At 45.9% G+C, this 12,881-nt stretch overlaps 1 protein-coding gene across 1 annotated transcript in view; it reads right to left on the bottom strand.

Annotated features, from left to right (window-relative positions):
* The window catches only part of ADAM12 (ADAM metallopeptidase domain 12), a 390,595-nt gene that overhangs the window by 132,903 nt on the left and 244,811 nt on the right, over positions 1–12,881 (bottom strand). The window lies entirely within an intron of this gene.

Genomic DNA, 12,881 nt, shown 5'->3' with positions numbered 1-12,881 from the left:
TGAGCCTGTGAGCCACAACTACTGAAGCCCGCACGCCTAGAGCCCGTGCTCTGCAACAAGAGAAGCTACCACAGTGAGAGGCCCACGCAAGGCAACGAAGAGTAGCCCCCACTCGCCGCAACTAGAGAAAGCCCCCACGCAGCAACAAGGACCCAACACAGCCAAAAATACATAGATAAAATAAATAAATTTATTAAAATAAAACAACGATGAAATGTTAGAAACAGTGCTGTAGGAGGTGAGGAAAAATGATTTTGGACACGTGGAAATACTGAATTTCTAAGATGACTTGGTAGAGAAGCAACACCTCTATTTACCCTAACTAAAATTGCGTGCAATCTACTACATCTTCACTGATGGTAGCAAAGCCTGAGTTTGTTTAGGTTTCAGACTATTTTGTGATTTCTGCTGTCATATGCACATTCTATCCTTCTCAACATCACTGCAACAAGTATTTCCTGTGCACCGACTACGTGCTGGGTGCTATACCAGCTGCTGGGATATAAAGATAAATAAGGACACTGCCTGGTGAGGTGACAGACAAAACATAATACAGTGAGGGGAGGGCTGTCACAGAGGCAGGAACAGAGTCTTACTGGGTGAACGGACGCACAGCAGGTGGAGGGTAGTGAAAAGGGGAGGCTTTAGAGAGAACACGGTGTGGGGGGGTCAGCCAGGCAAAGGAGGGCTGGGAGAAGGGGATTCCAGACAGAGGATGGCAAGGCCTGGAGACCCAAGGGTCTGGAATCAGGGGAGCCAAGTTGGTGGGAAGCAGGGAAGAGCTCTAAACACCTCTGGATTTTATCTGTCTGGGCAATAACGAGTCGAGAGTTGTTTTAAATACTGGACTTTGCAGGAGGTGCAGCACGCAGCAATGATGCTGTCCGCCCTCCCTGCCCAGGGAATGCACTTTGCACCGCTGGGTTCTGCTGGGGTCGCTCCACCCCCGGTCCCGAGACGAGTGTGAGACCCAAGCTAACCAATCTCTAAGCTTCCCTGCAGCCTGCCTGGAGCTAGGGCTTCTGGAGAAGAGGTCTTTCTTCTTTGTTCTCAAAGCTACACACAAATGCACTCAGGGCCTCCTTCAGCCTGGCCCTGGCTGCAGGAGGATGCTGCCCGGGGAAAACCCAGCCATCACCAGCTGTGACAAAGGATAAAAAAGAGGAAATCTTCCAGTTGCCTCGGGGGCCCACTTTGCCTCTCCTTTCCCTCAAGAGACCCCTCTCTTTTGCTTCAGCTGGTTCCAGTTGGGTTTTGCAACCAGAGTCCTGATAAATATGGAAGGGAAGAAATCAAAGTGGCAACGCTGCAAATGTAACAGATGAGAGAGTTTCTTACAAAGTCAGATTTCTCAGACCCTCCCCCAGCCGAGTCCAGAACTGAGAGTCACCTCCCCGTTTTATACGGCTTTCGATTATTTAGGACATGCCTGGTTTAAATCAGTTAGACCCTCACAGCGGGTCTGAGTTGCTCTCTACTTAACAGCGAGTGTTTGAGAAGAAAGTGCCAGAAATCTAAGAGGCAGACAATCTCTCACGCTCACTGACAGAGCTCACGGACTGCTCCACACCCCTCTGCTCGGGAGGAGAGAAATCTGGCTGGAGGAGGTTAACCTCCCTGCGGCTTTTGGCCTCACATTCCCATCTCCTAAGTGTCCCTCCTCTGGGTGTCACAGGGCCCCCGGGGCGGGCTCACTGCCAGCAGCCCCGCCTGGAGGGTCAGGAGCAGAGGAAGGAGAGCGGGCAGGGGAGGTGATGGGGGTTTGGAGAAGGAGCTGGTGGTCGTCCTTCACGTGGCCGAGAGTTTCAGGAAGGGGTAGGAGGCTGGCGACCTTGCCGGGGCAGCTGCAGGGGTGGGCCCAGGAGGTGGGGACAGGGAAGGTCATGGACATTTTCCAGAGGGTGGTTCTAAAGGGGAGCAGAGAGATGGGGTGTGAAGAGGTGAGGGCGTCATCTAAAGGGACAGGCTGGAGAGATGGGGGCAGAGCTGCAGAGCAACAGGTGGCCGGTGCCCAGAGCACAGGTGACAGCGAGGACAGAGGCCATCGCCTGAGTGAGGTGGGACCCGTAAAGGCCTAACGGTTTTGGTGAAGGAGGGAGCTTAGTAAGCTTCAAGATCGCAGAGAAAGGTGAAAAGGAAAATTTAATATAATTGAAATTATGATTACTTATTAATGCTTTACTATTCAATAATCATTTTATTTTACTTATCTCTTACTAATAATTTAGTAATTCTGTTCCTAACAATGTTGGATCCTCCTTTTGGACAAATCAAGGTATATGAATACCTAATACCAAGAAGAGTAACACAGAGAGGAGGAATTTGTAGACCAAAGACAGAGAATTGCACGGCTTCCTAACTGAAAGATGGACGTCCAAGAAGATGGTTCCCTTCATAGACGAGAAACACAGAAAATCCATCTGGAGAGCCGGAGACGGGGTGGGGGGGGGGGTGAGCATTTGGTAGACTGCAGTCAGCGAGCTGGCGGACAAGAAGAATGTGGGCTTTAATGGCAGTCAAATGAATGATGAGGCTTTAAAATGTCACTCAGTCCAGTAAGACAAAGATCCATGAATACTCCTGCCTAAGGAACCCCGCTGTTTTTCATTGTGTCCAAACGCCACTTAAACAGAAGTACAAGCACCATCATAGTTTGAGCTCTAGCGAGTTCTTCAGTCCTATCCTATGTGTCCTTTTATTGACAGAGGTTGAAATGGGGGCTCCCGAGGACAGCCTGAGAGTGTCCCCCCACAGCTAAGACACTGAAGGACACACCCCTTTTTGAGTTTTCCTCAGAGTCTGGAAAAGAAACGCCGACGTACAGCTCAGACACACTGATACCACTGTGAGTGGCACATCTTCCCACACGGCGCCCAGATGGGGGCTGATGCTCCGTGAGGACGGAGGCTCGGCCTTTCCCACAGCAGCCCCAGTACGGAGAGCTCAGAAGATCCAGAGCTTTCTCAAGCCTCAGTTTCCCACGAGAGACTGGAACAGGAGACAGAGGGAAGCCGCATGGCCTGGCCTCTGAGGCCGACGCCCCGTCCCGTGGGTCTGGGAACTGGGAGTTGGAGATCCCCACACCGCTATCAGAACCCATCTCCTCTCGACTCCGATTTCGTCTCAGTGCCAGGCGGTCCACCGCATGTTTCCCTTAGGCTGTGAAGAGCCCAGGGCAGTGACAGTGCCGAGGTCCCATGCTGGGGTCATACCACTGCCCCGCTGGAAACCCCTGAACGGCTCCCCATCCCACTTGGATACAATCCCAACGCCTTCCACCACCTCCCAAGCGCTCCCAACCTCACCCTCCTAGTGCATGATGCCTACCTTCCCTGTGGCTCGCTCTCCCCCAGGCAACATGCCTTCTGCCTCGTTCTAGAACATTCCACACCCTCTCCCCCCTTAGGGTCTTTGCATTTGCTCTGCCTTTTGCCTGGACCATCCTCCAGCTGGCTCTTTTCCATCCTACAGGTATGAGTTTAAACATCTTTGCAGAGGGCCCTTTCCAGGTCATCTGATCTCAGTAGCCTCCACCACCAGCATTCCCCACATCACAGACCCCCTTCGGTTTCCTATCTTGTTTATTCACCTGTTTATTTATTCATCTACATCCCCTCAAGAATTTAAGCCAAAAGAAGGCTCTTTGCTCACTGTGACCCCACCCCCAGCCCAGGCACTGTGATAAGCCCTTTATACGTACTGCTGGGTTCTGGCTCTGTGGGTTAGATGCTAATTTTATCCCAATTTAAAAAGGACGCCGAGAGACAGGGAGGTTAGCTGACCTGCCCAAGGTCACACTGCGTATGGCAGCGTCCAGGTGGTTTTGCTTCAGAATTTGCTCTCTTAATTACTGTGTGGTGCTGCCTTTGGGGGTTGGTCCAGGATAACTGCTGAGTGCCTGCTATAGGCGCTGTACCAGGTGCTGGATAAATACACGCTGAGCGGGATAACCGATGGATGGACCGGTGGGTGGGTGGGTGGGTGGATGGATGGGTGGACGCGTGGATGATTGGATTTGAGGGGAATGCTGCAGGCACACTCTCCCTTTGTCTAGGGCTATCCCTTCCCAACCCCGGCAACACATGACTCACATCCCTCTTAGGTACCATGACCTGCCAAGGAGCCATGGATGAAACTGGGAAGGCACTCAGTCACAGTTTTCTGAGATGCGTGTCTAATTTAAAAGGGGCCGGAAGTCAAAAGTCCCTTGAGAAAGCTGAGAAAAGTGGGTGGACAATGGCCATATTGGAAATGTGACAGCAGTGGACCTACTTCCCTTAGATTTCCCCAAGGAGAAAATCCAATTACATGGATTCTGTATGTCAGCAAATGGAGACAGAAGATGAATGCATAATTTCATGAGAACATTCTTTTTCTCTGCTTATTAGATTAGCTGATCTAATGAGGCATTCTGTTCCTCTCTATGCCAGAAAATAAAATGCCAGGAATTGATTTTGCTGTTCTCCATTTGTTTTCTGTTGCAAGTGACACCTCAATATTCTCTCATTTCACCAACATTTATTGTGTGGGACTTTGGGTATAAGACCCCAAGAGCTCCCCATCGAGTGGAGGACAGACCCAGCGAGTGATCAGAGCCCCGTGACAGAGATACACCTAAAGCACTGTGGGAGTTCAAGGAAAGGCTTCTAACCCCGGGGAGGTGGTATCCAAGTGAGTCGTGAAAGATGGGGAAGAAGGAGTCAGGCTGAGAGGGGCTTAGTGAGGTGGGGAGGTGGAGAAGAATGAAGAAGAGAGCATTCCAGATAAAGTTACTACATCCTCAAAGGCATGGAGGCATGGAGGGTACAGAAACAGCATGCTAGTGAGGGATGGGCACAGGGGATGTAAAACACTATGGAGTTTCAAGTTGTTGAGGTGCAGGGTTTGAGGTAGGGAGACGTACTGCTGTTCAGATGGGCAGGCTGGGGACAGGAGTCACTGACTTTATCCCGCGCGATGGGGAACCGTGGCAGTGACCTGAGCAGATGACAGCTTTGGAGCTAAGGGCCACTCTGACAGTCGTGTAGATAAGGCTCTGAGGGAGAAAAGACAAACAAGCAGCGGGAAGGTTAATTAGGAGGCTGGTGTGAGCATACGAACAAAGGGTCAGACCAGGATAGGAGCCTCTGGGATGGGAAATTCAGGAGATGGGCAGAATTAGGAACCTCAGCTGTCAACTGAGACGGGTAATTCCTAACGGAGGGAAAGAAGAGGGTGAGTTCAGCCTTGGCCGTGTGGAGTGCGAGGGGCCTGAGCCCAATCTTTTAGATATTCCAGCAAGCAGCCGACTCTGTGACCCTAAGGTGTAGGAAGGGGCTTGGAGTGAAGACAAAGATGCAGACGCTCAGACAGCACACGCTTGCTTTATGTGAGGACGAGTAAAATCTTTTCCTTTCCAGTCGACTATTGTGTTTTCTGATTTCAAAAGCTTCGGGTGGGTAGGGCTGAAAATGATCATTTAGAATTTACACTGAAACATTATGATGTAGATACCGTACCTCCTTATAAAATTTGTTGCATTTCTGAAATGATTTCAGTATCGAAATAAGAACCATTACGCCCCAAACTGCTTCTTTTAGAACAATATTGAAATGATCCTACTCTAAATTTACCACTGTGTAATTTAGTTATATTGTTAAATGAGGTGGATTTCACCAAAATGACATTTTATTCCCCAAAGCATAGGAAAGCAGGAAGAAATACCTGCTCAGTTTTACATCTGGAAGGGAGCCCTTTCTCTACCCAACCTTTGGAATGAGTTAACTATCCCCCTCTTGTGCTCTGCCAAGGTTCTGTTACAGAATTTCCCCTGTTCTGTTCTGTTTCTTGTTGGCTTGTCTTCGCCCACGTTGGGTTGAGCTAAGGGGCAAAAACTACATCCCTAAGCCTAGCACAATGCCTAGCTCACAGTAAAAGCTTAACCAATAAATAGAGGGCACAAACTGAATCGTTATCACAGAAAAGCAACTCAGTTTGGATAGAACGTATTCAAACTAATTGGATCAATTAAAAATTGAAAGAAATTTCTTTCATTTTTTAAATTTCTAACTTCTCTTTTTGGTTTGAAATTGTTGTCACCGGATCGTGGAGGGGGTGTGTGGGGTGTGGATAATCACATTCACTTCCTTTGTTATTTCAAGAGTTCCCAGTGCTGTCAGGTCATCAGGACCAGCCCTGACAACTTGACCTCAACGTTAGAACTGCTTAAATGAGAGAAACAGGGAAAGGAAAGCTTAAAGATTGGCATCAATTACTTAGAATATGAAAATCTCATTGATGACATGTCACCGTTCTCCTACTATTTCTTTGAAGACTATGCGTATGGTTTGCGGGTTTAATTATTCTATGCAGCATATTCAAGCAAAAGCATCATAAGACAGCTCTTGTTTGTCAGTTAACATCAGAAGGCACTTCAGATACTCTATGCAATTAAATCACGCAAACACTGGAGGCTTCAGTGATCTTCCTAGTGAAACCCATTTGGTGTGCAAAGGATCCAACCCAGTTTTCTGCTGAAGATTTACTCCACCACAAGTTATTATTCCACAAATTACAAAATCATTCATATATAAATTTGGGTAATGGTTTTCTTTTATGAGAATTTGGAAGTACAGCTACAAAGGCTTTCACACGAGGGATAAACTGCTTGGAGCGTTAACAAAACGCAGCGCACAATAAAAATCATAATTAAAAATCATGATCAGGATTTTCCCAGTTACTAAAAAGAATATCCTTTATTGAAAATTATCTATTCCTCAACCAGAGCTAAGTAAATATAGAGAAAAGATTGAGGAAAAAAGCCAATATGTACCCAGACTGGATTCTGGATTCTTTCACACTCTGGAAGAACTCACTCTGGTTTTTAGTGAAAACGCTAGCCTGGTTAGAATCATGGGACTCAACACTGATGTCATTGGATCTTCTGGACTATTTTATGGAGAGATCAGACAACTGAATAATTCCCTATAAAGACAGTGAATTGAGGTATGAAATGATAGGAAGGAAATGGAAACTAAGAAAAAGAATCAGAGATCTGGTACTTTCTACATCTGAGATTTGGTTGAATTTCTTTCAGAACGTGTTTTTTGCAAATATTTATGAGTTTTGTTTTCCTTGTGGGAAGAGTCATCATAACCTGTTAAATAACTTATGCTCTGGGTTCTCGATTTGGGGAGTGAAAGGAAAGCACCACCACATCGCCATCCCCGTCTTGTCACTTTCATCAGCTTGTCCGCCTCCCCTCCAGCTCCTGCCATTTGTTGGATCAGAGTGTGTCGGGCCCTGGGCCACCTGCTTGTCAACTGCACTTTCTTACTCTTTCTGGGCAAGAGACGCTGTGTGGTAGGAACTGTTATCAACTGCCTAACCAGGAAGAGGAAAACACTCAGAGAAGTGAAGTGATTTGTCCAAAGCCGCATTGCCGTGCTGGTAGAGACTGAACTTGTCTCTCTTTGGCTCCAAAGCCTCATCCTAACCACTGGTCAACACTGCCTTGCCAGGAAGACATGATTCTGAAGGTCTGAAAAAAAAGCAGCAGCAAATCATATTCCCTCTTTTTCTGAAATCATTTTTCCCACAGAGCTAATGGGGCTTATGCTGTTTCTCTCAGCACTCAATTCAATTTAGCTATAAAATTCAAATTATTTTTGGTTACGATTTCAGCATTTTGGGATCCCAACAATTTAGGGATCTGTACATCTGTACAAACAGTGAAGCATTTACATTTGGTTTTCTTTTGTTATTTTCCATTTACTAAGAGACTCAAAATGATCAAAACAACTTTTTTTCCCTGGAATTAAAAAAAAAAAAGTTCCCTTTCTCCAGCTCTTTCTCATTTAGTTTCACAAACCATAATAAATAAAACTGTTGATACAGCATTTCAGAAACTGTAGGGGACAATTACGTTTCCTGCAAAATAATTTCTTACTATACCGCTTCCATTTTAAGTCACAAGTACGCAGAATTTTGGATCCAATCCTGTGGCACTGACACTGAAATATGTTGCTATTCCTGACATTTCCGACTATTCAGATGACCCTCTCCATTCATGAAGTGAACAGATTACATATGCCACTGTGGACAGTTTTAGACTCAGTGGAAATCTCTTTAAGAACAGCAGGGCTGATTTGCCAACTGCGTTTTCCAGCTGGAACCTGAAAGCACGTGAAAAATGGTGGGTTCCTGCCTTTATAGCTCCATAGCTGTCATTCTACATGGGCCTAAAGCTTTGGGCTACTTTTCCCCCTTTTAAATGACCATCTGTGGTTCGAAAGTCTTTTGCCTGTGGGCTTACAACTGTTCTAGGCTGTTTTTTTGGGGGGCTGTGCCGCGTGGCTTTCGGTATCTTAGTTCCCCGACCAGGGATCGAACCCGCCACAGCAGTGAAAGTGCCGAGTCTTAACCCCTGGGCCACCAGGGAATTCCCTGTTCTAGGCTGTTCTTGATGTGATAAGACTGTCTTCATAGTATGAGATCTATCAAGCTTAATTAACATAATTTTTAGAAAAATAGGGCTGTAAAACAGGAAAAGTTGAAAACCCAGTAAACTATTATTTCCAAAGGTAAATAAAGCCCCACACCCACTTCTCTCAGAAAGGATTGCAAAAATAGATTCTATAGGTTAGCTTCCATTGTGTTCTTCAAGCATCACTGCCAACATAGGCAAAACGGCCGTTCTTTTTAGGCTTCAGAACTTTCCTCTTCCTTTTGAAAAATACCAGTTGGCTGTGATAGCAGCAGCAGTAGATAATATTTGTTTGAACTCTTACTAAGCAAAAGCACTTTATAGGCATTGTTTTATTTAACTTTTACAACAGCCAGAGTCGGCAGATGCCTGTTGGGAGATGAGGAACCTAGGCTCAGAGAGGTTAAGTGACTCATCCATGGTTGCACAGATAGTACTGTATAGATTATCTGACTTGCCGTCCAAGCTCTTCCTGCCACACTTATACACTTGCCTTTTGTGCTCATCTCCCCTTAAATGGACACTGTATTTAATATGCCAATACCTGACTTTGAAAACAATTAGAAATTGTAGCTTGGCTTGGGTGGGTCTGTCCATTTCCCATTTATTGCCATGGGTTCCAAATGGAAAGGCACAGTTAGGAATGATACGAATCAGGATTCTGTTCACCTCTAGTCTGAGGAATAATCACGTAAGTGTGGTGATTTTATGTGTACTGGTGTAGGGAAGGTTGACACTATTCCATAGAGAGGTATATGAAAATTTCAGTAGTGCAGGTAAATGAAGACTCAAACCCATTTATATTTACTCACTGGTGCTAACCATCATTTGAAAATAATCAAGTAAGTTTGACACCAGAAGCCGAGTCAACTTTATTCATTTCCTAGTTGCCCATCTTGCCCTCCACGGAGGTGGTATTTACGAGGTGCTGCTCACCAACCCCCGTTTGGTCCACATTGTGCAAAGACATGTTACAACCAGTGGTTCTTTAAATCTTTACAATAACAATGTGAGGTTGGCATTCTGGCCATTTTACGGATGTAGAAACTGAGGCTCAGAGGTGTTAGGACATTTGTCCAAGGTCACAGAGCTACCAAGTGGCAAGAGACTGAGGCTGTTAGGTGCTAACATACATTACACCCAGCCTGTGGCCATCACTTGTACGTGGAAAGCCATGCTTCCCTCCCCTCCAACAAAACCCTTGGCTGATTATTCGAAGGACTGCTTTTACTGAATTGAATAACTCAATGGAGGGCACAGAGGGACTGAAGCTGAGAGAAGAGTCTCCCCTGGGCTCAGTGCTACGAGGGTTGGGGTGGGGTGTTCCTTAATCACTTTTGGGGCTCTAGCCTCTAAGTCAGTTCCCGGCTCCCCAAAGGCTTTCAGTCAATATCTGTGGAATGCTTGGGCTGATATATTTCCAAGTAATAAAAATTTGAAGGTAGACAAATCTACCTTCAAAATACACCTTTGGCAGCAGAGAAACAACAGTGGCTGAGGGCAAATCTGGTTCTGCCATTTTCTTCTCTTGTGACCTTGGGCATAAAAATTTGACCTTGTGTTACTGGAGTTTCCTCATCTAAAATGGGAATAATAGGACATCCTCGTAGGGTTGTTGTGAAGATAATATAAATTAAACGCCTATAGCCATGTGCTCAACGAATGTAAGCAATGATTATTTTTAGTAAGCTGGTCGGCTTCTACCAGTCTTCCCGCCCATCTCCCCGGTCCAAGTCACCATCTCCCGCACCCGCCCTTCTGTGATGGCCTGTATGCCAGCCTCCTGTTTTTACCCTTACCCCATTCCCATCCAGATTTCACACAAGAGCCAGACTGTCAAGTTTTTAAAATAAAAATCAGATCACATCACTCTCTCACTTAAAATCATGCACTGCTTCTTCCAGATCCCAGAATCAATTTTAACTTCCACAGAGTGGACTGACCCCTGTCCCCCAGCCCCCAGGTCCAGCTCACTTCACTTAGGCGCTGTTCACTTCTATCCTTCTTCTCTTAGTCTGGAACATTCTTCCCTCTTTCTCTGCCCCGCAAAGACTACTAGTAGCCCTCACCCTAAATGGTGTTTCCTGGAGCAGCCGTCCCTGCCTGACCCTTTCTATATCTGGTTCTCCTTTGTCGCCCCTCTTGCAGGATCCTGCTGTTTCTCTGCTCATCACATTTACTGCTTGTTTGCTCTGTGACTTATTTGAGGTGTGCATCCCCCATTAGGGCAGGGGCCTCATCCGTCTGACCCCCTCTGTATGGTCAGCCCTTAGATTCCGGCCTGAAACACAGTAGATGCTCCATGAAACATTTTTTGAAGGAATGTAAATATCAAGAATGAGAAAAATACATCAAAGGCACTCAGAGACAATACTGAGTCATCATGGAATTGCTGCTCTTTCAGGGTATGAGAAAGTGTCTCTTCCTACTCCTGAAACCAAAAACCACCACCGCCCCCCAAAACACACACACACACACACACACACAATCTCACAGATAAAAGATACTTTGACCCTTAAAAGTTCCGCCACCTAGAACAGATCTGGCCTTGTCTTCATACCGTGGAACAAATAATATACTTTTTTTTTTTTTTAAATCTTCAAAGAGCATTTTCTCAATTTCTAGCTTTAAAAAAAGTCTAGTCAGATTATTTGGAACCACCAAATCAAAACACCTTTAAATCCTTGGACTCACAGCTTTAAACCTGAAAAATAAGACGACTGGTCTGCACGGACCTTCGTCATAGCAGCCGATACTTGAGGGGCTTCGGGTGTCACCTGGCATCTTCCACTCGGCCCGAGGCTGGGAGCCCAGCAAGGCTGCAGGTCTGATGACCTGGGAAGCTGTTCTACAGAAAGTTGGATGCACTTTAGGCCGCTTTCCCCACCCACATCGCTCAGTGAGGAACTTTATTCATTGGTGCTCTGAGGCAGAAGAGGGGATGTCCTTGGCCCCAGCAACCGCCAGCCCGCCAGCTCCCAGGCAGACCTGCAGACCAGCAGCTGGGCTCTCTTAAACACTGACCTACACTGAACCAAACTCTCAGAATGTGTGTTCCATCAAATGCGTTCCCTTCTGCTTGCTCAAAGAGAGTTCTGCTCTGCAAATTTTCATACCATCAGCACCAAGAGAGAGAAGCCAGGAGTGACCCAGGGTAGGGAAAAGGATCCTCACTTTTCAAGCTCCCTAAATCAGCCATGGAACTGCTCAGACACTCCTGCTGATGCTAGCAAGTGACGTGCTTGGGTTTGAAAATGGGTGTCTTTTTCCTTTTTTAAAAAGGGCCTCCAGGTGTGAACCTGGGTGTGTGGAGCCCAAGTCACTGACAGCACCCCCTTTCCTGCTCTCAGTCTGAGAGAGCCCCAAATGCCATGGATTTCTGCCAGCACGGAGTGGGCACCAATGCCCGTGAGAGACCTGTTTAAAAAATACAGATCTTTGGGATTCAGTGAAGGGCTGTAAAATATAAAATTATAAAATGAAATCATAAATCCCATCTGAATTCTAGCTGCTGTATTCTTCATAGGACGTATTCTTCTGTTTTCGTTTAAAAAAACAAAAAAGAAACCACAACAAAAAGTACTGTAATACCCAAGGTGAATATTTCTGTTTGCCAGTATCTGTTTTCTAAATGCTTAGTGGATTTACTACCTGATCAGCAACTGGGCCTTTTTTCTTTTTTTTTTGTATCTGGAAGAGTTCTGCATTTAGACCTGATGCTGTGGAACTTTCAGAGAAGAGGGACCAAAGAACAGACACGGATGACGATGGGCCACTGATGGATTTCTCTCCAGGAGAAAGGCCACACCAATCAACACCCCCACAGCTGGGTGTCTGAACTCTTCGCCTCCTCCATGGGGGCCCTGCAAGGGTAAATGGACACTTTTCACAGTGCCTTAATTTCTTATTCAATTGCAACTCCCCAGGTGACAGAAGAGTTTGGCTAATTCTAACAGCTAATTTTCTACAAGTACTTAAGTAGCTTAGTCAGAACGATGGTTGGGATATACAATGTTGCTTTCATTATTCTTAAGATAGGGTGATATGAATGACCTTGTTGATTTAGTTAAGTAATACAATACATGGCAAAATATCACCCTAGGTCACGAAAAACAGAGATCTTTAGTAGGTATCACGGTTTCAAATTGTGAAATTGGTTAAGAACCACGACTTGGGTGATGAATTAGTTCATATTTGATTGAAGAAGTAATCCATTACACTTATGAAATCTGCAGGGCTCACCGGCTATCCAAGAATGTATTCCTTACTTGGAGTGCGTTAAAAAAAAAATTAAAAAGCTGCTGGTGTTACAGCAATGACAAACTTTATAGCACTCAGCAAAGAGTTAGAACTTTTTTCTTCTAGATGTAACCTCTCCACTGTGAAGTCTCCCAGATGTCCTGGGTACAGGGCAAAA

This window comes from Eubalaena glacialis, chromosome 1 (assembly GCF_028564815.1).
Source record: "Eubalaena glacialis isolate mEubGla1 chromosome 1, mEubGla1.1.hap2.+ XY, whole genome shotgun sequence".
NCBI classification, from domain to species: Eukaryota; Metazoa; Chordata; class Mammalia; order Artiodactyla; family Balaenidae; genus Eubalaena; species Eubalaena glacialis.
Note: the sequence above shows the minus strand (reverse complement) of the source record. Positions and strands in the feature narration are given on the sequence as shown.